The 25,784-nt window shown below is 42.7% G+C and overlaps 1 long non-coding RNA gene across 1 annotated transcript; it reads left to right on the top strand.

Annotated features, from left to right (window-relative positions):
* Nucleotides 1–25,784, top strand: LOC116780736. Its single transcript, XR_004354601.1, has 3 exons — nucleotides 1–195; nucleotides 12,727–12,737; nucleotides 25,774–25,784. It is a non-coding gene; the product is annotated as an uncharacterized LOC116780736 (long non-coding RNA).

Raw genomic sequence — 25,784 nt, 5'->3', positions numbered from 1 at the left:
GGGTGTCAAGACTTTAATGGGAGGTGTTGTATGAATCTGTCAGATCATTCTAAGTCTATTTATAGAAGCATTGCTGAGTTGCAGGCGGCAACTCAGAAGATCAAAGAAAGCACTGGGTTTTTTGGCTTGGAGAACTGGTTTGGCAGATGAAGAATACCTAGCTGGTTAGCTTCACTTTTCAAAACGGGATGCTTGGTACTGTTGATGGTTGTAGTTGTGTTGCTGATGCTGCCTTGTTTAGTATTGCTCCTGCAAAGGGCCCTGCAGGATGCGATGCGAGCGGTCTTTGTGGCACAATTACAGACAGGGGGAATTGTGGGGTGAAGTAACAGCCCCACAACTGAAGTTTGAGGGATTTGGAGTGTTGCAGAGTGTTGGGCCATTTCCCGTGAGAGCAGTGAAGCTAACTAGATAGTTCCCATGGGCACAGCCTTGAGCTGTATGGCTGAAGTGCAGGTGCGCATTCCTCAGTATTTTTGTAGAAATATGTTTGTGATATGTGTGTGAGAAAGTAGAAGTAGGAGAACCTAATAAAAGGCTGCCTGCTGCTCTGAGCAGGCAGGCATCCCTTGTCTCACCATCCTCGTGTGTGTCGTCTGTCCTTCTTCCCCCCTTTCAAGCCGAGACCTTTCGACGGATACCCAGCGACAGTTCTGCTTTCAAAGTACAGGTAGGCATGTGTGCTTCTGACAAGAATTTGCTGGCACATATTTGCTCCTAGCACGCGTATTTGGGATCTACAAGCGCCAATACATTAATATTTTGCCCCTGCTATTCTTTCAAACTTTGGTGCTCCAAACTAGAAGACATCCCAACAGACAAGGATCACATTACAATATGTGCAATGCAGTTATCATTTCTAGACGAAGTAAGATGTCTTCCTACAGACTTTAAAAAAAAAAAAAAAAGGACTTCACAAATCAAGCTCATAATTTCTTTCACAGGAGCTTGCTAGGTGAAGTGGTAAACCCAAAAGTGCATACACAGGTCACATTGCTACTAACATATTGACTCCAAGAGGCCTCATATTAGTTACATCCGTGCAAAATCTCTAGTTTGAGCAATCTCCAAAAGAAGAAAAAGATCTCTTTTGTGCATGGATTTTTAACCCTATTCGGTAATTAAGCTCCCATTAAACGAGCTTGTTAACCAGCTATTTGGCCACATCGTAAGAATTTCAGATTGTATTTTCCATCTTAGGCTGTTCACCTCAGAGGATTAAGTTCACTTTTCACCAGAAAGGCTTGTTGTCCAGCCAGGCAGCCCCTGAGTTTACTAGCACAATCCATGGGAGTGAAGCATTAAGCCAGTTAAAATCACAGAGGTCCATGGGACCACGTGGGATGCACCCAAGGGTGTGGTAGGAGCTGGCCTGTGTCATGAAAGGTTGTGTTCTCTACCATCTTCATATCTGCCATCTTAGATTACTTTGATTACTGATGATGACAGAAAGGTTAGATGCACCTTCAAGACAGGCAAGATGGAGGATCCTGGGATCCACAGACTGGTCAACTGCAGCTCAGTTCTTGGAAAGGTGACAGAGAAAATCCTCCTGGAAGCAACTTCCAGCCACAGAAGGGTCAAGAAAGTGACTGGGAATGGCCCAGTTGGACAGATGTATCAGGGAAAACCCTGCCCAACCAATCTGATTGCTTTCTAGAGTGACATAAGTGGCTGTGTGGAAGAGGAGAAGGCAGCAGGTGTTGTACACATTGACTCAAGCAAGGCCTCTGCAGTGATCTCCCACAGACAAACCTGTGAGATATAGGCTGGATATGCAGATATAGGCTGGATGTATTCATGAAATGGCTGGAAAATTGGTTGGACTGCCAGGTTCAAAGGGTAGTGATGGCGGCATGAGATTCAGATAGAATTAGTATGTTTCAAGGACTAGCAGTGGGATCAGTACTGTTTGTTACCTTCCTTATGGCCTGAATGATGGTTTGGACCGCATCACTCGGTGTACTTGCAGATGACACCAAATGTGGGGCTGTGTTCAATGTTCTGGAAGGTAGGACTGCTATTCAAACAGGACAGGCTGGAGAAATTGGCTATGGGAACCTCAGAGGATTTGTTGAACATCATCATCATCATCACGGCCAGTCTTCGCGAACGAAGATTTGGGAAAGGTCTCTACCCACATTTGTCACAAGCGTGCTGGTGATACAGGGCTTTGCAAATGCGGGTAAGGCCTTTGAGCCTGCTCAATGGATTTTTTACGTGAGACACAGTGTGCGCTGAACTGAGCCCACCCTTTAATCCTAAGGTTCATCTGCCAGGGCCGAGCGAGCTTGGACAGTGGCAGCGAGGTCCTCAGGACGTAGGTTTGTTCAGAGTGACCTTCTCTTAGATGGATGGCCTTACAGGGCTGAACGAGCTCCATCTGCCCGCGTTTAGAGTTGTCCTTCTCTTCTGTGTGTTCCGGGGCTCCCCTCTCATCTCCCACGATGGCACTGTCCACACAGGCAAAGCTCCCATTCTCTTGCTCCTCTCAGCGCCCGGGGTCGGGCCCAAGCACCCAGGCCTGTGCCGCTGCGAAGTACACGTTCTGGGGCCAGCCTGGGCCCATGCCCTGATCAGATTAGCTTTTTTTTAAAATATGGCATTGTTTTTTTGTTCACGCCATGCTGTACCTCTATAAGAGACAGAAAATCATGAATTACCCTTTCAGACAGAATTATATTTCTTTTTCCGGAACACAACAGAAAGGACTAAAGAATTAAAAAAAAAAAAAAAAAATAGGTTAAGGAGTATTTAATGCACCAAATGAAACATTACTGAGGTGTAAAGGAGAAAAAACTGGCAAGGGCCAAATACCCTACTATACATCCCTGCCAGGACAGCACATGGGCAAGCATCTCCTCCTGGGAATCGGGTAGTTTTGCCTAAAGGAAACCTTGAGAGTACATATTTTCATATACTATTGTTTTTTACTGCCTCCAGCCATGGCTCAGAACCAGTATCTGGTTCCAGAGTTACCTCCTAGTTCTCTTGATGTTAAATTAGCCTCAGACACTGTATTCATTGGAGCAAAAGAAAAGGACCTATTTCCTGAAACTTAGCTTTGCAGATTCAGCTCTTGTGAAATATTCTTTATTGCAGCTACTTGGAAAAAAATTAAATCCAGTTTTCCATAAAGGATGAACTATAAAGACAATCACAAATATTACTGCATAACATAATTGTTCATGAAGATTTAAATGATAGTGATATTCCCACTACTGGTTATTTCACTTTCTCAGGTGTCAGGGAATTGTATGAACTTTAATATCTGAAGTATAAACAGAGATTCTCTTCCTTCCTTCTCTACTTTCAGTACTCCCTGAGGAGTTTATTTAGTTTTAATCAAACATTTCATGTCTCAAGCATGCATGTAGAAATCTCTGAAATTGTACAAACCCATGAATATTCTGAAAACTTATGCTTACTAAATTGCACTTGTATGTTGACACCTAAGTTCATTAGCAAGACCTGTATGGGTATTTCACTCAGTGCTACTTTATTCATGCACAAAAGAAATCAGATATAAATTAATTCCTGTTTTCATTAGCTTAACTTTTAACCATCACTGAAAAAAATTCAGAGAGGAAAACAGTACACAAGCCTTCTTAATTGGTTATCTTTTTTAATAGCCTGTGTTTTCATGGATAGGCATGTTGTCCTCTGTTGGCAAACAGCCATTTGTTGAACAAGCACCAATGTAAAGGTGGTCCTCCAGGATGAACAAAGCTGGCAACAGCTCTGCAGAAAAGTCCTTGGAATTCTCATGGGACACAATGTGGCTGGGAGGCAGAAGCGCATCCATGCAGTGAAAGGTTGCACAGGCAAGGGAAAGGGATCCTTCATGGGTTCTCAGCACTGGTGAGACCACTCCTGGCTTGTTATTCCAGGCTCATGACAGAGAACAAATGACAGAGAACATAGAGGAATGAGTTCAGTGGAAGGTCCCTGTGATGGCTGGAACACAGGGCACACGACGTGGAGGTCAGTGAGCTGGTTCAGCCTTGGGAAGAGGAGAGGAAGGGGGGACCAGACTGGTAACTGCCTGCTGGGAAGGTACAGAGGAGAGGAAGCCAGGTTCTGCTCAGAGATGCACAGGTTGAGAGCTAACAGGCATATATACTGGAGTGTGGGAAAACCCCATTAGGCATGAGGAAGAACTTCTGTAACATTATGATGTTAACAACTTTGGACCAAAGTCCAGGGTAGTCCTTGGAGACACTCAGACCTTAAAATGGACAAAGTCCTGGCACAGCCTGATCTAACTGGAGCTGTTTCAAAGTGGGAGCAGGCTACCTATAAAGTCTCCCAATCTAAATTATCCCATGATTACTTTTTAATGGTGAATTACTTCAGCTAAAACAACTCAACTTCTTTGGAGAATAAATTTATAAGAAAATAAATTCTTTAATGCAAGTTCCATCTGATAAGAATAAAGTTGACAAGTATTTTGGCAGAATTGTTTTAAATGTTTCAGACCAAATGAATTTGATTACACTTACAGGTGCAGAAATTTATGCTGCTGTTGGGATGATGCTTTTTTTGCTAGAAGGGTGATTTTCTCTTCAGCTAACAGCAATCTAACACTACAATCTGTGCTGCACAGAGACACCTAAAGAATCAATGTACTCCTAGAGAATGCAGCCAGGTGAACAGAAGGCGGCACACATTTTAATTACATACACACTTCTATCATCATAATGATGCTGGATTTTTGCTTTTAATATAAATTATACCTCCTTAGAAAAGCAGATTTACCTGCCTAGCTGAACAGAAAATGCCAAAAGCCATTTATTTCATAAAAGTAAAGGAATTATTTGTGCTGAGTTCCATCCACATTTCTCTGGTGTTTCAAACAACACCCTGATTATACACTAGCCACGTAAGAAGGAACAATTAACAATTTCCTTATCAATGGTTAGAGATTGTCTGAAATTCTTCTACATAAGAAGACTGTACCTCTCCCTTTTAGAGCCTGTCTTGCAGCAAAGCCTTTAGATGTGGATCAGGGCGTATGCTTTTTCTCGTTTCCTTTCACATGACATTGTTTCATTATTCTTGTCTTTAAAAGTCATTTATTGGCATAGTACTGTGTATTACCACATAGTGTGAAAGGCACATCTCAAAATTGTTTTAGTATAAATACCCTTCTGCAGCAAATACTCTTGTTTGAAGAGAATGTCAGTGACTCAGACAAGGCATTGGGAACATCAGTTCGTATTTGCTCTCACATCCTGGAATCCCACCGTCTTTATTACAATTTGGAAGAAATATTTCATTGCTAGGTTCGTAAGGGAAGATCTGATTTTTCATCCCGGTTCATGTTTTCTCACTTTGATTTTATACAGCAGTTTCAGGGTGTATTTCTATGTGCTCTGCTGAACTCCCTAGACTAATTTCGTGATGATACACCTCCTTGTCCTATTCAATTATTTTCTTGCTACAAAAAGTTAACCCAATGTGAAAAAAGTGAAAATAACCCAACCCTATGTTGAAGGAAACTGATAACCCCTAAATGAAGCATCTAGTTTTGAGACCAAGCTATGCTAATGGGAAATCATTGTCACAGATGAAAAAGGTCCTGTTTCTGTGAAGTGATGCAATGCTTTGTGCACATTTGAGGTTTTGGAAGGACCTTGAATGGGAGCAGTTGCACTGTTGACTCACTGCCGGTTCCCTCCGGATGGGACTTCTCACCCCCACCTCACGGGTTGTTGGGTTTTTCCATCCCAATCATGCTTGGCAGCTGCCAGAAAAGGTGAGGGCTCTCTGTGCCTCTGCAGGGTATTACCTGGCCCCGGCTGCCGAAGGCCTGACAAGACAAACAAGCAACCTCAATTCCTGTTGCCTGGCCGCACCCTTTTACAGGAATTTGTTGTATGCTCCTATAAGGCAGCAGATTGTACAACCACTGGCATTGATGGTTGCATCATAGCGACCTACGCAAAACCAAGGGCACCAGTCTCAGTGACATTCCTAAGTCTTTCAGCTCCTAAGGGTCTTCTATGCACTTGAAAACGTCTGTGGTTTCCTGCAGCTTTCCTCCCCTCAGGTCCTTTTGTCTCATGCCACTTGGACTGAGGAGGATCAGGAGTTATGGCATGCCACCAGAGGCACTGCAGTACTGCCAAGTGGGTCTAAGAAGAGCAAAACAAAACTTGAGTGTCGAGGTGTGGTGGCACTTGTATATATTTGCTCCTTAACATGCACTTTGCAAACATGGAGGGGTCAAGTGGAGGATGCGTGTGCAGCCTAACAGGTCTGACAGCCGTGGGTGGCAGACCAGGTGACACTGGGCTTTAAAGGAGTGGTGCAGATACCTGCAGACCCCGAAGCTCAAAGAGCACTCCGATGCTCACACACTGGTCTGCTTCTCCTCCTGCTGGCCATCAGTTAAATTACTGTTAATATTGAGACGCCACAGCACAGGGTTAGAACAGTTTGAAAGAATAGGGGTCTGGTTGGTTGAAGTGCAACTGAGAACTACTGAAATACACCTCCAAAGCAGATTTAACAACTTCTAGCTTGCAAAAAAGATTAAGGCAGAGAGAAAACGACACAGAAATGAGATACTCCCTTTTTGAGCACTTTCTGAACAAGTTTCTTAAAAGAACAGAATAAGGATGATGACAATAATAATAATAATAATAATAATAATAATAATAATAATGATAAATCACTTAAGTTTCTTCAGACAAAATGGTCTTGTGCTGTCAGAGAAATGAAAGACATTTTTCAGAGTATTTTTTTTATTGCAGAAAGGAAAGAGCTTGTTTATCACAGTGGTCAGGAGACCGGTGTTTTTATTTCCAGCTGAGCAGCATGTTTCCTGTGTGACCTTGCAACTCCCCCATACCTCCGTTTCCCATTTTTAATGTTGGATAATAAATATCTTGGTGAAGCAAGGCTGATGCTCTGCTTACAGAAACTATTTGCAGCTCTTTGTTCAGACAGTGCCAGAAGGCCTGAAGTTTCCTTTAATGACTTGCGTGGCTCCAGAACTGAGAGATAATGACAGGGGGATCCTTGCTTGTGCTGTGCAAGGACGAGTGTGTTACTCTCTTTTTCAGTGACATTTGTGAGGTTGCTTTGGGAGGAGTGTGATCATTCTGACCCCTTGGGGTGCTATGGAAATCCAGAGGTGGCAGAAGGTGTCAAAATTGCCTTTAAGGAGTGGAAGGTGAATGAAAGAAGTAGTCCCCAAGCAACTGAAACTGAAAATTACTGTGTCCTTCTCATCCCAGGGGTTTTTTTTTGTGCTCTTACCAACACCCCTTTCTGTCTTTTCCTGGAGGCAGAGGAACATACTGCCTCTATGCCTTGTTTTGTTTTATTCCTCTGAACTGCATTTTGACGAATGATGTCTTGCTCTCCATAGGCACCTGTGAAAACCAACATAAGATTCCACTTCATCAGCACAAAATTCTACATCCTTGCACAAGCCTTCATTTTGCTCTCATGAAAGCAGTTCACTTCCATGTGAAGGCAGTGGAAGGTCACCCTCTCAGCTTCTCCATCTCACCAGATGTTCTCACAGCTTCTAACCAAGGGCTGTGCATGGCTGTACTTATGCAATGCAGCAGACTTGATGGGATTTCAGCAATTTCCGAGAAAAGTTTTTCCCAGTCTGAATTGAGACAGAATCTCCTGAAGCAAGTCTGGCAATATGTGCCATATGTACCAAAGACAATAGCATGGCAGATTTCAAGTGACACCCAACAGAGAAAACACACAGCCAGCACACAGCTGGAGGCATCCAGATGTAGCAAAGGCATTGTGTCTCATACCCCCCGGGATTTCTTCTAGAGGACAGGCGGGTGTGTGGAGGTTGGTGAGTACATCGAGCATCCGACTGGGATGTGGCTGGAATGCTCCCCATGCTCAGCAGCAGGGGGTACCCCGTGGAGGTCCCAAGGATGAGGGACAACTGTTGTTTGCTTTAAAGAATGGCAGGCTCCCCTTGGCACCTTGGAAACTCATACTGTCACATGAGAACAGAATGTCATGGCATTATAAATAAAACCTAAACCAGCATTCAAGCCCACCACTCCTCTATTGGGGTCACTGTTTGTGTTCTTAACTTTTCAGGAAGGGCAGATTGAAAAACTGGGTGAAGATGTGCAGCTCATTTTACAGTGAATCTTAACTGTCTTATACAACCTGGCAAAGGAAGGATTTTTTGCATTAATTTAAAAGTACAGGAAGCAGTTTAAGGAAGACACAACCTGTAAGTTCCTGTGTTTCTTCCTCTTAAGTAAGGATCATGTTTAGAAAACAATGAAACTGAAGTTCTGATTCACCTATTTTAAGCCATGTTCCTGCCAAAGAGAACAGATCTCTTCTTGTGCCAGAGAACTCATCCATGAAACCTGGCATTCTCTCCCATTGCCATCAATCCCAGTTTTTAGACCATGTCTGCTCTCTGCTGCTCGGACTGTGGCATTTGTGAAGCCTTTAACTCTCTGGTAAAATGTAGTAAAAAAACTTCAGAAAGCTGAAGTCTGAGTTAAGACCTCTTCTGCTCCATGAGGCACAACCTCCAAAGTGCACAGAGTGACTCTGGGGTACATTCAGGGTAAAATTGCTCAGGAGGAGCATATGGTGTTTTCAGAAAAGCGCTGGGGGACAAGATGCTTTCCTTGGTCCCACATGCCCAGCCTGTCATGAAGTGCTAGTTTAGAATACACTGTAAGTTAAGTGCTATTAAATGATAGCTATGATATAAATACATATACGTATACATACACATACACATACACATATATATACACATACACATATACATATACATATAAATACTGCCCACCACCTGTGTGGTTAAAAGGCAGATGCTGATTTTAAGAGTAGACTGCCCTAAGCAGTGCTTGAGTGGTGGAATTTTAAATATTTTTGAAAAGTTTCATGGCAGGACCAATATACAGGACTGAACAAGAAAACGCCTGCCTGGGGCTCCAGTCTCCCCAGTGTGAGAAATTTGCAAGCCAGAAGAGGTAAAGAGTTGGACTCCCAGTGCGCCCAGACCGTATTTGTTCAGTAGAGGCATTTTGGTCAGCCCTGGGAGATAAATAGGAGCCCTTGGCAGATGGTCTGCAGAATGCAGTGGTAGAACAGCCCATGCAGGAGTACAATGGCAATACTGTTTCCCATTGACTAAAATAATGAATCATGGCTTCCCCTTGCTACTGTCGTTCACATAACCTTTACAATAATTTATAATTAGATTAGTTGCCCTTTGGATAGGTGCACATGCTTTTTTTTGGAGGGTTGCTAAGGTAACTGATGATTTCCTTATTTCATCCTGTGTAAGGGGAAGTTTTACTTCCTAGTGAGCCTGAACTCTAGATTGAGTGAAAACAGATACTTGTTTATCAGGAGTTTCAGTGTTTCTACAGTTATCAAGCAGAGGACTCTTAACAGGTTTTATGGGGAAATGATTGTAGTGTTTCATTTTAATTGTAAAAGAAGAGCTACTGTAACTCACATGAGTTGTTTCACCTCAAAGATAAGGGAGTGGAATTTTTAATTTAAACCTTTAAAAGTCTTCTGAAACTTTCTTATAAACTTTTACTCAGCCTGTTCTCTTTGCTCTTTTCTCTTCTCTGGATAAAAGCACAGTTACTGCTGCACTTAAAAAAAAACCCAACAAAAAACCACTCAAGAAACCAAAAGAAGTCTTTGTGGGTGGATTGCAGTGTGCCTCTGCTTGACCTGATCAACTCTCTCTTTGAAAAGCAGAAACTGAAGTTTTATAAATCAAACATCTGTTTTGATTTTGAGGAGAGAATGATTCCTAGATGTCCTCCCTCCTCTCCTACTTACACGAACATAGAGGCCCGATGAACTGAGGGAAACTGCTTCAGAAGTTAAGCTGCATGTCTGTCTTAGCTGTGGGAAACCTAATATACGCCTTCAAAATAAACAGCAAAATTCCCCAGTGTCCTTGCCCTCTACCACTCTGTAACACATGACAAAAGGAAAGAATTTCTCTGGCTTCTGTAAAAACTGAGCCCTTGTGTGCTGTGTAGTGGCAGCTCTCTCCACCCTCAGCATGCACCCTGGGAGCAGCTTTGTCCCAGGCAGCCTGCTTGTGGTGTGAGCAAATGGACCAAGGGGCAGCAACGCCGTGGGAGGAGGCCAGGGATGGGTAACAGCACACAGTGCCAGATGACCTTACACAGGGAATTTCCCTTCTCTCACTGAAGCTCCCTTGTGTGTCCTGCACTAGCAGATTTATCCCCAAAAGCTCTGGCTTGTCCTCAGCAATGGGATTGGGAAAGCCAGCTCCCACTACCCATGCATCATCTGCATTCGTGTAAGTCACCAGCAATGCTGACAGATCCAATAAACACATGCTTGGCAGTCATGCTGGTGTGCAGATGTGTAAAAGAAATTTCTGCAGGAAATATTGGCCGTAGGCTTAAAAGTAGCCTCTAATTCAATGAGGTAAAGGACAAAGGTGAGCACATTTTATTATTTAATCTGTCATAAATGCAATTCAATGCAATTCAAGGTTATTGTAATAAATAGAAATGTTCATCTAATCTTTCTCCATATGATTCCTCGTGAATTGTGTGATACGTTCTCAGTGACACAGAAACATGTAACTATAACCATGAAACAAGCAGATAAGTGTTTTGAAGAGTATATATCTGGTTTTATATCAAACAGTATATAAAGGCAGGCATGTCCTGGGATACAGGTCTTTATGTATACTCCACTGACAGAGTGCTGTGCAGATGTATTTTCACACAGCAACCAAACCCCATAGAAATTCTTCAAAATGTCATCCTGAGAAATTTCACAGTCAGCATTTTTCTCTCTCCTCCCCCCTCTCTCAGTAAGGGGTTTCTATAATACTCTTGAGTAAGAGACAGCAATACTGAGAACAAACTGGCTGATACCATTCACCCTATTTGACCACAGGAGAGGATGTTATTTTGAGTCACTACAAAGAAAAAGCTTCAGTTCTTCATCAAGAGTAAAGATTTGTGTCAGAAGGTGTCTCAAACTACTTATGGAGTGTGAAAGTCTACACTGTACCTTTTCTCAAGTCTAATTTTATCAGTAAGTTGATCTGGTTGATGGTTTTTGAAGAGAATAATCCTTTGCAAAATGCTTTATTTTAACTGAAGCTTTCCATAAGAAAAGGTTATTTATAACAAAATTTTTCCTTTGAAAACTATTTAGTTTTCTTTTTAGTTGTCAATTAAAGAAAATCCTAATCTTTATTTCTAAAAGAATATTCATTTAAAGATAATTTTGAATTAAGTCTATGATTAAACATTTAGACATTGGAGATTATTGAGAGTAAGTCCATTGTCAAAATCAAACCAAAACTCATAATGACATTTGGAATTTCCAACTTTTTGCTTTTAATTTTGCCTTTTTTTTTTTTTTTTGATCTTTTGTCCTAATTAGATCTGGGACTTTGTATTATGTGTTGAAAACTTGATTTGAAGGCAGGAACTATTTTCCTCTTGGGATTTCAAGTTTAGAAAGGAGTTATTTACTTGGTAATTGCACAAAAAGGCACACACACAGAGCAGCAATAAGCAACCGGAAGAGTGACTCAAAACATCTTGCAGATCCTGAGTTTTTTCCAAGATCTCAGTCCTTTTCTTCTGGAGAGTTGCCTTGTTTTATATAAACTAATGGTTGGTCAGGAGAACCAAGAAAATTAATTCTTGGGAAGGCTGACTCTTCCCAAACACCCAGTGAATTTTAAGATATCTAAAAGCTATCTGAAAGTAATCTTTAAGCCCACTGAAGCAAGCTGCACCTTTGGTCTCATTTTTCCTTCTCCAGGAGCAGTGACAGTATCCTTTAACTGGCAGAAATCCCAGCTGTCAACTATTAAAGCACGATGGGATTGTGGAATGCAGTGGTCTGTCCAGAGCTAAGACCTTTGTTGGACTAGGGTAGGACTTGGATTGTGTGCAGAGTGCATGGGAAGAAGAGGCTGCTTCTGGAAGAGATATGGTATTCCTACACTGTCCCAGGTTGCTTATTAGGTCTGTTCAAATGCACTGTCAGAGCATATGGGCAGCAGTTGTTTCCAAGCCAGAGTGGGGAGAGTCACAGGGCGTAATAGTATAACTGTGATTAAACCCATCTCTGCCAGGGGGGAAGCAGAAGATAATAGCAGTGCAAACTGAGCACCACTTCTCTTATAGATAGATAGGTGTATCTTTTAATTAAAAAAAAAAAAAAAAAAAAAGCAACAGAAAATCCTTTTAGAAGTAAAAGAAAGAGAGGTTTTTTGGGTTTTTTTTCGGAAAGTTGGAGTTCTCCTGGAGTACTTGGAGAAATTACTGTTCAAACAACCTGAAATTATCAAAAAGCTAAACTGCAACTGTGGGAATAACCTGGGATTTCAAATTGTCTGACTTGAAACAGATAATTGTATTTCAGAGTGCCAAAGTGAGAAGATAATTTTAAAGGTATGAAGAACAAATTATAAAGATGCAAAATAAAAGTCGTTCTAGTTCTTGCATAACAAAACAACCTCTCTTTGCTTTTTAAAGAATTCTGAGTCATTATCACCTCGGGTGTTTCAGCTCTGAGAAATGGCACAAAATTGATGACCTGTAAGCCTTGATGTTTTGTGGACCTGTCAACCACAGTCTTTAAAGTGGCTATTCTTTTTCTTTCTATAAAATCAAAGAAAAATAACAGAAGCTAAAGACACAGCCACAGAAATCTACTGGCACATCAACACTGAGAAAGGAGATGAAGAGGTAGGATACTTCAGAAAACAATACCAAAACATGGTATTAACTCTGCCACATGACATGTGAAAAAAAAAAGTATAAATAGAATGCTATGCATCAATTTTTTTCTTCTGTCTTCTCTGATTCCAGTGCTGGTACACTACAGAGGAGCAGTTCATCACATGTAATACAATATACAAAAAACATGCTATGTCCAAATTGGTGTAAAATTAAAATCTTGTTAATTACTTACATGCAAAGAATAATTAACATTATGATTACACTACTTACAATACTTTGAAATGGCCTAAAAACCTAAACACATTCTACTGGAATAGATTACACAGAAAATGTAGATTGCCAACCATCTAAGTCTGAATTCATACTGGATTAACAGACACTTATTTTGGCTGTAGTGCTCTCACACAGAAAAAAGGAAATTCCTCCTCTGAGTGTTTAAAATACGAACTTAAAGATGTTAGGAATGCCACAAGTGTGAAGATATACAGTTTGTTTGAGTAAACACTTCTTGCGTTCTCTTTGGCTTTGCATGCTTTTGTTCAACTACTTTTCACCCAGCAGGGATACTCTAACAGTACTATCATCTCTTTAAGGCAGGGACCTCTGGCCAAGAATATGTAATAGTATCCAGAGAATATGTAGTAATACCCAGAGCAAAGGTAAATTAATGCCAACCATGACTGCTACATGGTTTTGTAACACAAATAATAGGATTACCATGCAGTCAGTGATTATACCTCCAACTATGCACAACCCGAATTCCTGCCAGCTCTGTTTAATCAGTTCAAATCCTCTCCCCGTTGCTTTTATGACCTTCCATGAAATACACACAAGCTGTTCCTCAGCTCTTTTCAACATTAAAACACCATCCTCACTCTAGCAAAGTCTGCTTCTCTAGAACAGAGAGTCTTTTGAGCATGCCGCTACTTTTGCAGAATTTCCCTCCACCCACAGCCCTGACCCTTCCCTCTGTCAGCTAGCTATCATACTGCCTTTGGGTAGGAGAGCGAGAATTTTCCAAACTACCTCAGCACTCGTTTCATCCTCCAGATTTGCAATGCCTGTGGTGGCAACATGAAGATTCCTGGCAGGAAATAGGGGAATTTTCACAACAGTTGTCTTTGTACTCTCCCGGCAGCCATCTCGCCAGGTGGGGGCTCCTGGCAGCCCCCTCAGGAGAGGGGAGAGGAGAGAAAGAACTCGGGAACGCACAGAGGTTTGCCAGTCCAATTTGAGGGAGGGGGAGGGGTTCTGTCAGACAATGGCATCCCCAGACCAGCAGGAGGGTGGGCGGGGCAGTCCTGCTTGGAGGGTCGTGGGTGAGCAGTGCTAGGGAAGACCTGTAGTAACTTGGTGGTGGAAGGTAAGGTCAGGGTGGGTAATGGGTTTCTCTGGGGGTTGGGTGGCTCAGGCTGTGCTGGGGCTGTGGGAAGCTCCTGAGCCCTGGGCGGGTGCGGGGACCGGAACGGTTTGCTTTAGTTCAACTGCGGCTACTGCCCAGGAACGGTTCGTTTTGGAAGTATAGCATCCTGAAAGGCTGCTCAGGGCAAGGGAATGTCCCTGGGAATATCCCTGGGTCTGAGTATTGGTGTCTGGGGGAAAAGTAGGGAATGAAAGGCTTGCCCTAACCATTTCAGTAGGGAAGTAGCTTGTGTGTCCCTATGAGGTTGCGAGCTATACTGGTGATGGTACACACCTTCAGCAGGGTCTCCCATGCCAGATAGGTCAAAACTGAAGGGTCAGTTAAAATGTCTTCATGGGCAGGATGGGCTCACTAGCCTCCTGGCAGTCATCCTAGGAGAAGGACAACTCTAACTCCAAACCCAGGCAGATGGAGCTCACTTAGCCATGTAAGGCCATCCATCTAAGAGAAGGATACTCTAGTTAAACCTGCGTCCTGAGGACCTTGCTGTCACCGTCCAAGCTTGCTAGACCCTGGCAGACCTTAGGATTAAAGGATGGGTCCAGTTCTGCGCATACTGTGCAGGCTCAAAGGCTTTACCCACATCTGTAAAGCCCTGTAGTGACAGGCGAGGGTTGAAATGGGAGGTGAAAGGTGCACTGGAAGCCACAGACCCAACCCTGCATGCAGGCGGGTCAGGACATTGATCATCTGAGACTGACCCTGGAGATGACAGTCTCTTTGGGCAGCACCCTGAATGACCAACAGCCTTTTTCAAGGACAGCACTGCTTGCTCCACTCTGAGAGGGGCCTAGAAAAGGTGACCTAAACAAAGCTCATCTCCTTTCTCCACCCAGTTGGTTAACCACGGCCAACGGGCATCTTCTACTAATGCGGTCACACGAAGATCAAGAGACAAAGGCATGCACCTGCCTCCAAAGGTGTACCCAAATTAACTCTAGCATGTTGGAATATCAGAACCATACTTGATTCTGCGGATAGCGGACGTCCTGAGCGTCATTCTGCCCTAATTGCCCACGAACTATCACGTCTCAACATCAACATTGCTGCTCTCAGTGAAGTTCATCTCCATGAGGAAGGTAGTCTTAGAGAACATGGTGCTGGTTACACACTCTTTTGGTCAGGTAAACCCAGAGCTGAAAGGCCTCTCTCAGGAGTTGGCTTCATGATTAAAAACTCTATTGTTCCTAAACTCAGAAATCTGCCAACAGGTCACTCTGACCGCATTATCTCCCTACTCCTTCCACTCCACAACAAGCAACATGTTGTCCTCTTTATGCCCCAACTCTCCAAGCTGACCCTGCCAAAAAAGATAAATTTTACACCGACCTGTGCCGTCTTATCCAAGAGGTTCCTGCAGATGATAAGATCATTATCCTTGGTGATTTCAATGCCAGAGTAAGAAAGAACTTTGAAGCCTGGAAAGGAGTATTAGGCAAGCATGGTGTTGGAAACTGCAACGGCAATGGTCGACTTCTGCTAGAATTCTGTGCGGAGCAACAGCTCACCATCACTAACACTATCTTTCAGCAGAAAAATAGTCTGAAGACAACTTGGATGCGCCCCAGATCTAAGCACTGGCACCTCACCTATTATATCCTGGTGCGATGGAGAGATGTTCGCGATGTCCTCCATACCTGTGTGATGCCCAGTGCAGAATGCCAAACAGACCATTGGCTTGTGCGCTGTAAACTTAACCTCAATCTTAAGTTCATACCAAAAAGGGGCAGTGTCCCAAGGAGAAGACTTCATGTTAACAATCTCCAATCAGCCACAGGGAGAGACAGATTCCAGGCAAATCTTCAAACTAGGCTCAAAAATCACTCTATAGATTCTATAGATCCCTATCCTGAAACACTTTGGCACCATATTAAAAACAGCATCCTGCAGTCCTCTGAAGAATCTTTAGGGCTCTCCTTCAAGAAGAACAAGGACTGGTTTGATTAAAACAATCAAGAGATCCAGGAATTGTTGAGGAAGAAGAGAACTGCTCACCAAGCACATCTTGCACTGCCATCCTCTCATATAAGAAAAGCAGCCCTTCGTCTTGCATGCAGCAAGCTCCAACAGAAACTCCATGACATCCAGAACAAGTGGTGGATCGATCTAGCTGAGAAAACTCAATTATGTGCAGATACAGGTGATCACAAAGGATTCTATGAGGCCTTGAAAACAGCATACTGGCTTACATATCAAGTCCAAAGCCCCCTACTCAGCACAGATGGTCAAACGCTTCTGACAGATAAAACCTCCATTCTGAATCGATGGTCTGAACACTTTCAGACTCTCTTCAGTACCAACCGTGTAGTTCAAGACTCAACAATTCAGTCCATCCCACAACAACCAGTGAAGAATGAATTGGATACTGCCTCCACTTTGGGAGAAACTCTTAAGGCCATACAGCAGGTGAAAATTGGCAAGGCAGCTGGGGTTGATGGAATTCCACCTGAAGTCTGGAAACATGGGGGCCTTGCTCTCCATCCTGAATTTCACGAGTTTGTGGTGCGCCGTTGGGAACTAGGCAAACTACCATCAGACCTTCCTGATGCAGTCATCATCACTTTGTATGAGAAGAAAGGAGTTAAATCAGGTTGCTCAAATTACCGTGGTATTACTCTGCTCTCCATTGCTGGCAAAATCCTGGCAAGAATACTCTTGAACAGACTAATACCCGCTATAGCAGAAGGAATTCTACCTGAAAGTCAGTGTGGTTTCAGAACCAACAGGAGCACCACAGATATGGTATTTGTTCTCAGACAACTGCAAGAGAAGTGCAGGGAACAGAACAAAGATCTCTTTGTAACCTTTGTTGATCTCACCACGGCTTTCAATACTATGAGCAGAAAAGGTCTGTGGCAGATTTTGGAACGTTTAGGATGTCCCCCTGTTGGCTGTTTGAGACCTCCGAAAATCCAATTTCTAAGTCCAAGCCCCTCTCCCACAATTTACTTCTGTGTGAGAGACATAACACAAGACTCAGTATGGGGGAAAGGGAATTACATTACAGTAATTACTTACACAAATAAATACTATAATACATTATATGCACAATTCTAACTCTGTCTCCTATGGTAAAGCAATATGTTTACATTAGATCAAATCTGCTTTCCCTCCAATAAAAGTTCAGAAGGGAAAAAGAAAAGATCCTTTCCACCTTCAGGGCAGCATTGTCTCTCCTCTTCAAAGCAGCAGTCATAGCTGGAGTTGTCGTAGCTGGAAAATATCTCTCTCTCTCTCTCTCAACATTACAACACGAGTGGTCTTCTCTCACCCCTCAGCCCTTGGGCTCCAGCCAAAGGTCTCTCTCTCCCGTAGACTGCAATAGCCAGGACAAAGGCTCACCTCACCATGTCATATCATGAAGTACAGGGGCATCTTCATGAAAGCCCCTTCCTCAGGGGATTCAAGCTCCTCCTGAGTCAGAACGTTTAGGGCAGCTCTCAGTTCAGTCTTTGCCCCGAGTGTTCTACCAGAGCTCCTTTGCTCTGTCTCAGCTGCCAACATGGCAGCTGCGGGGGGTGCAAGTTCCTTCCCCTGCATTCCTTCTGCCCGTCCTGATCCAGCTTCAGAACGTCTCTGAACTTCTTAGTTCCTCTCTCCGGTGCTGCTGCATTTCAGGACTCCCTTCAAATGGAAGTCCACCTCTCCTTCTAAGAGGGGTCTCCACGGGTTTTGGGAAAGTAATTCCGTCTTACCCCAAAATAGTCTCTGCTGAGTTTTTTTTCTCTGTTGCCAGCTCTCCTTCCTGCAGGACATCTCTCTGTCTCTCAGCCTGGCTATGTGCCATCTTGCTGCTTGCTATCTCTTTTGGCTCTTGGCCACAGTTCTCTCTTCAGCACTGCTCCGCCACCGCTTTCAGTTTCTCTGGCTGTCCACTCACAGCAAGGAAACTTACCCCAGCTCTTAGCTACAGTACTTGGCCCAGTTTAACACTGTTCCAAGTTCCTGCAGCCCCCAGCCAGGGCTGGGGGGCCTTGGCCCCCAGCAGGGCTCCTGACTTCTCTCTTCTCGTGGCCTAAAACATGGCTACCTCTCTTCCAGATATGTCATCCTCCTTCTTTTCCGGTCTGGTGTGATATGTTTTAATTTTGCAGGGATGCTGATTGGGTCAACACCAAGAAACACCACCCTGGAGTTAACCACTTTGCAACTCCAGGGGAAAATCCTTTTAAACCCAGAACACCCTCCAAGTTCCTTAAAATGATCATCTCACTTCATGAGGATCAACGTGGCCAAGTGAGATATGGCGATGCACTTTCTGAGCCCTTTCTAATAACCAGTGGTGTGAAACAAGGCTGTCTTCTTGCACCAACCCTATTCACAGTCTTTTCCAGCATGATGCAGACCTTGAGGATCAGGATGGTGTCTACATTCCATATCGTAGTGATGGAAGCCTATTCAACCTAAGGCGACTGAAGGCCCACACTAAGACCTTAAACCATCTTGTTTGGGAGCTGTTTTACGGTGACGACACTGCCCTTGTCACTCACACAGAAGCAGCTCTGCAGCATTTAACATCCTGCTTTGCAGATGCTGCTGAGCTCTTTGGGCTGGAAGTCAGCTTAAAGAAGACAGAAGTTTTCTATCACGTCAGGAAGTCTTCCATCATCCCCATATCACCATTGACCAATCAGAGCTCAAATCAGTCCAGCAGTTTAATTACCTTGGTAGCCTCATCTCCTTGGATGGTAAAATTGATGGAGAGATAGACAGCAGGTTAGCAAAGGCATATAGTGCTTTTGGAAAACTCCATAAAAGAGTTTGGCAAAATAAACACTTGAAGAAAAGTACAAAGATCAGTGTTTTCAGACCCATAGTGCTGTCTACTCTCTTATATGGATCTGAATCATGGGTCATCTACCGCCACCACCTGCGACTCCCAGAACACTTCCATCAACGCTGTCTCCGTACAATCCTAAACATCCACTGGTCACATTATGTGACCAATACATCTGTTCTAGAACAAGCAACAGTCACAAGTATTGAGGCCATGTTGATGAGAACACAGCTGTGCTGGGCAGGGCACGTCTCCAGGATGAAGGACCAACCACCACCTCCCTAAGATCCTGCTCTATGGTGAACTTGCCACTGGCTGCCGCAAGAGAGGAGCCCCAAAGAGGAGATACAAGGACTCCCTGAAACAACATCTCAGCCTTGGCCATATTGATCAACATAACTGGTCTACTTTGACCTCCAATCGGGAGGTCTGGAGACACAGCATCTATAACGCTGCTGTCTCCTTTGAGAACACACGCAGGATCACCCTTGAGGAGAAAAGACAATGCAGAAAGAACTGTGCCTTGCAGAATATACCACCTAAAGAGTCCTTCTGCTGTGCCTTTTGCAACCAGACGTGTCTATCTCGTATTGGCCTTTTTAGCCACCAACGCACTTGTAACAAACATGGGTAGAGCCCTTCTCAAATCTTTGTTCGCGAAGCCTAGCCGTGAAATTTTCTTTGTACATGACCACAGTCAAGAAAGGTGTCAATATTTCACAAAGCACCTTGTTTGCTCAGACTTTAGTGAGCTGGGAAGTGCAGAACAATTGAGTCTTCCTACTTCTGCTGTATTTCACCTGCCAGAGGGTAGAGGAGCTGAAGTGGAGCCTGTTTGTTCAAAAGGAGGACCTACGACGTGGTTTGGGGAACTCTGTATCTCCAAGCATTTGAGGTGAACATTGCATAATGAGAAACTTCCTGACTCGATATTCTGATTTTGTCTATCAGCACAAGGTTTTCACCCTTCATCTCTGCAACTGGGACCTCTTTTCTGTAGAGAGCTGGGAATTTTCAACAGAAACTTCTGGAGGGGAGCATACTGGTGCTATGCTGGCACAAGTCTTAGTCAAGATAAAGCTGAGGTGAAGAGTGACTGGTGGCCCTTGGTGAGGCAGCAAACAGCACATGGCACTCTCACCTCTTCTTTTTGAGATGTCATCCATGCGTTGTCAGCGGCATTTAAGCAGCACACTGGTACAAGCTTAGCATGTGCTACCAAAGCCTGCCCACACTTGGCCTTGGTCAAAGGCTATTGAGTTTGGGAAGATAGCATCTGTGCCTCTATTTCCCCCAGCCATTTCTAGTTGTTTATGTTCTTTGATTAATGAAGTAAGTACAAAATTATTGTATGTGTAAATAATGACCATGAGTCATTTATCAAGCTTCATGGATTTATTAGTTTCAAGTGGATGGGCCTCTCTTTCAAAGGCACTAAAATCTTAGCTTGCTGCTCCCATGTGTGTTGGTGGGACTGAGTACATTGTTGGCCGTCATTAATAGACTGGATATCCATTACCACTATATGAACTAATGAAGCCTTCCATTGATAGGTCACACAGCCTAAACTTCTGAGCAATGTGAGGCTGAGACATGTGAGGACAAACAAGACAGACATTTGCATACAGAAAATCTGTAGGCAAAAACTTTTTTTCTCCTGTTAACACTGGTTCTTCAGCTATCAACATTGTAACTTCTAACTTTTAGTATCAATGGCAATTCTTCTCCTGCTTACATGTTTCATAATTTCTCCTTGGCTATGTACTAGCAGTGCCACTCTAGTCAGGCATTGCTGTCAGCTGGCAAATGGGATTAGAAAGGCATTTATAAAAAACAAAAATGACTCTGAAGGACTGACCACAAGGCTGTGGGTGGCTACATCCGTTTATATTATTATTGAGAGACAAATATCCAGAGGTTTCAGTGGAAAAAAAGAGTCAGGAGGAGAGAGGAAGTTCAATGTACTTAAAATATCTGCTAAGCCCTCAAAAATTTTAAACGAATGATCCGACAAACAGGTAATAGAGGGGGAAATGAGCATAGGGGTTTTTAGTCGTATCCTGTGATTTAGTTTATAAAATATTTAATTTTAGGTAATCTTACTGTAAGTTTTTCTTTATGATATATAAAGAGTTTTTGTGTGCCTCTGACTTCAGAAAGTTTTTATTGACAGATCTGGGTTTCCTTGATTCTGTGCCTGGGTGCGTGATCTTTTAGGAAGGACAGAAGATTTAAGACATGTTCTGGCAGATAACACTTTACACTGGGGTCCTGATGTCTCAAATCTCAAGGAAGCCCCTTCCTCATGTGTTGAACTTAGGTTCAATGTTGTACAAATGGCCAAAATCACCTGTGTTCAACAGTTCAGTTGAAGATGTTTTCCAGTTGGCCATTGAAGGTAAGCAAGAAGAATCCATGGATCATGATCCCTGGTCTTACATTCTCTTTTAACACATGAGAATGAAAAAATAATACAAATCTGGAAACTTGAACATTTAGTGGCTGAATGACTTAAACAAAAACTCTTTATTGATGGAGTTGGCTACAATTTGTAGCATGTTATAGGGTCATTATACACCTAAGCAAAATGCAAACAGGTTTAGTTGGAGAGCTGTTAAGTAATCTGAACTATTTGTTTTTACTCCTTATTAGCTGCATTAAACTAGTTCCACACAGGTGTGGAACCTCTGTGCCTGACACTGCAGAACTGAATGGCAACTGACCCCAGCCCCAAACCCTTCTATGTGTAAGTGGATGCTGCCTAACCCTCCTGGCTATACATTTCAGCAGGCTCAGAAGAAGTGACACTCCTGGAAGCTGATGAAAGCCATGGGCTCAGCCCTTGTGGGTCAAGCAGGCAGAGAACAAAGGAAAAATCAAAGCAAAAGGTTCAATCAAAAACTATACAAGATTTTAATGGAATGTCCAAAGTTATTGATCATGAGAGGTATGCAATGCTTTTATTTTCTCAGATCTCATCTTAGTGAGGAAGCTACATGGAACAAAATTGTGAAAGGTGCTTGTGGATGAATGAGCAAGGCAGTTTTGCATCACAAAGAAGGTGACAAATAGCTGAATAAGAGAAAAAAACCAGAATAATAACACTGTTGGGACAACTCAGAATAGGAAGCCAGGAAGACTATAACGTAAGAGACTTGGAGAAAATTGTAAGTTTGGAATATTATCTTGACCTGGCATTTTGACTGGCCTTGTAGATTGAGAGACAATCAAACAGGAGGGATCTTCAGCATTCAAATTAACACTTTAGGCCTCAACAAGAGGCAGGGGATGGAGGTCAGTGGATTAATTGAAAAGAGAAAAAAGGAAGTTATGGCTTACATATTCAGAGTAAAATAAGCCAAAGATATAATATATGATATGGGAGGGGATAAAGATAATAACAATAATTGAGAAGGATGTCAGGAACTTCAGAAGATGAAAAAGGAACCAAAATTTAATCTGTCTGGAGCAGAGGCTAAGTCAGAGGCGCTTATGGGTAGAATCTACAGGATGACACGACTGATTTTATGGGCTAAGGAAAAGGCAGTTGCACAAGGGGGGTGGGGGGGGAACAACCCAGCTCTAAAGGACAAGTGCTAAATGTTGTCGATGTGAAAGTGAACTTCGTCATATAAGATATGAAGGAGCAGCAAGATGTCACAAAGGACTGAGACAGAAAAGAAAAAAAAAAGAAATCTACAGCAGGTAATGATTGATAATCAAAGGAAAAAAAAAAACTTGGAAAGCTTTCCACTCAGAAGTACATAAACAGTATTTAATTATAGTGAGTAACAGGAAGAAAAATCCCAGGACTCCCTTTAAATCCAAAATAGGTTGTAAATCCAAAACATAGGAAGAGGAAGAAAGCATGTACAATATTGTTTCCTAAAGCAGTAAAAATTAGACCCATGAGATACATCGAGTGCAACAAGGCATTTGCTTGCATTAATTAAATTTGGATAATGTGTACTGTACTTTCTATTCAGTCTGAGAGCTAGCTAACTAGTGTTTTCTTGACTCTCCTTCCTGCTGTACTTGCTGTCTGGTCACACAAGTGTTACAAGTCACCGAAATTCTATGTAGTGCTGTCATGTCTTGACCTGTTCTTGACTGTCTTTGTGTCTGTGTGTGTTCAACTCTGAGTTTCACCCAAGGAAAACCAGTTGGCAGCAGACAGCTGAATTTAGCTCAAATGCAGATGTTCAAAATGACACACCCTTTATGTAGTAGTACCGATGAACAACTCTTCTGAGAATCCACAGTGGTGGGCAGATAGTTGTGTTTGCTTCAGAACCTAGAAACAGGCAGGTGTTTGATAAATAAGCTTTCATGTGTGTGGTTAGTCAGGGAAGTGGTTGTTGTGGTTACTAATTATAATGGCTGTCATTTAGTCCAGACTCTTACACAGAAGACTAATTTCTGTGGATTGATTGCAGATATGATAACTTCGCAAATTCAACAAAGCTAAATTTACAAAATCTCAGGTGCAGTGTAAAGTGGATGCTAAGGGGAAAGGAGTGTCTGACTCTTGGCCACAAGGCAGCACATCCATAGTTGTAATAGCACACAGACACTGGAAACTATGCCCAGATGAACAGCTCCCCTCTCCACCTCCTGCCCCTCTCCATGCTGGGGAGAGACACTGTAGTTTCAAAGCAGTGATGGAGATTGATGAGATGTAGCGCTAAACCTGCATTATATGAGAAATCTGTTGTTTAAATATGTCTTAAAATGGTTTTGGTGGTCTTTGCAAACACATGTTTCTTCTTCCCAACACCCCCCACGGTAATGTTATCTCAGGAATGTCCTGGGAAGGTGTCCTGAGGTGTTTCCCATTGGCCTTTGTTAACCCCTTCCTGTGATTGGGTGTTCCTGTAAGCCCCTTGAGTCTTCTAATTGGTTACCCTGTGAATCCTCCTGAACCCTATAAATGTAACATCCCCAACAATAAACTCTCTCTTGCCTCCTCTCCACGCCCGGTGTGCTGTCTCTGTGCCTGCCATGGGACCACGTGCGTGGGGGGAGGGGAGGGCACCTCTCCCCTCCAGCCTCAGGGACAGAAGAAAACCCTGAGAAAACCTCTGGAGTTCCCTTTCCCCATCCTTCAAGACGTCGGAATGGTTCTTCAGATGGAAATGGAACTAGAACTGGGCCGCCCCACGTCGTGGGTGGGGAAAGGGATCCAGAATGAGAGCCTCAGTTAGAAGAAGGTGAGGCAGCTTTTAATACAGGGTGCAAATAGTGAGGGAGAAGAAAGAGAAATTAGGGCTAGTCAGAAGGCTAGGGACTGTGGAAAGCCTGGTGAGAACCACAATGAGCCAATTATCTGACTAGTTTATTTTATGTTTTATAAAAAATGAAGTCTTTTCTTAGTGAGCCCATTCATCCTTAACAACCTGTAAATCTTGATTTTGTAAGGAAAAGACGCAGTTTGAATCAGAGTCTGCCATCCTACACCCTAGACATGATCATGTTCAAAGACATTTCTTGAAGATACTCACCTTGTCTGATCAAAAGAATGAGATAGTGTGAAATACTGTGCAGTATAGAATTGGATCCAGTACAGATCTGCTGAGACCCTGGTGCTGTTGTACTAGTTTTATGCCAAACTAAGCACATGAGGTTTTTTTTATACCTGCTTTTTCTACAGGGCACACAGTGCTACCGTGGAGTTACTAAAAGGTAGTTACGAATAGTTAACAATTAAACAGACTTACATAATGAGAATAAGTCTCAGCATAAATTGCCAAGAAAGACAGAAGGTTGTTTTCATCTGGCAATCTCAGGATAATGCTTTTTAATAACTTTTGTTGACTTGTCAAAACATCCAACATGTCTCTAGATCTATTTCTCTGACAGACGTGTAGTTGTAAAATCAAAAAAAGCCCACAAGAAGCTAGACACATTAAGTGGGCTTTTTTGACATTGTCCTTGGTTCCCTTTGTGCAGGAATTATTGAGGTCATTCTTTGAATCTTACAGACAAGGGCTGGACCTCAAATTAATCTGCAGTGCTTCTGAAACTACCTGTGTTCTGAAATGCATGGGCTATTCCCTTGGAATGGATCACTTGATATTGCCTATGGCCCCACCTACTCATGGAAAAGGTAATGGCAAGATAATACTTATTTTGAGAACACTTGTTACAAATTAGGAAGCTCTTCCGATATTTGCATAGAGCCAGGTGATCAGCCAAACTGAAGGTGACTGAAACCCAGTGTTTCTAGAGATATTTGCTTAATTTTATTTTAATACCTTTTATTGCATTATTTTCTGGTTCCACCAGATGAAGAAGATTTGGAAAGTCAGTTGTGCAAGTTTTGTCTGAGCCTTGAGCCAAATTATTGTTGCAAAATTTATCTGAATCAGTAATTTTGTCTGCCTAAAGGAAAACTTAACAATGGGAGGACTTTCATTCATTGCCAACATCCAAATATTTGGATGAATGCACAAAATGTGTAAGAGGGAAAAAAAAGAGTCTCTAAAGATGCTTATAGATAATTATGTGAAGGATGGTGCTTTTGTGACTTAGCAAATATTGCTAATATTCAGCAATTATTTGCATGTGTAAAGAGGTGTGTGCTCTGACAGTGAGTTTTAGTTACTTATTTCAGGATTTCTCTTTTTCCTTTGAGATGAAAAAACATGCATCAGAAGACAAACAATTTGCAGTGATACACAGGGGAGAGTCTTAAAAGCGGGTCTCTAGACTTGCTACTTGTATCTAGTGTGATGGTTCATGGAGCTGCCTGTTGTGTAATTTTTTTGAAATTGCTTCAAGTAGGTAACAATATTAATGTGACTATCTGTGAATACAGGAACCTTGAAAGAAGGAAGAGGAAGCACAGTCTGAA

This window comes from Chiroxiphia lanceolata, chromosome Z (assembly GCF_009829145.1).
Source record: "Chiroxiphia lanceolata isolate bChiLan1 chromosome Z, bChiLan1.pri, whole genome shotgun sequence".
NCBI classification, from domain to species: Eukaryota; Metazoa; Chordata; class Aves; order Passeriformes; family Pipridae; genus Chiroxiphia; species Chiroxiphia lanceolata.
Note: the sequence above shows the minus strand (reverse complement) of the source record. Positions and strands in the feature narration are given on the sequence as shown.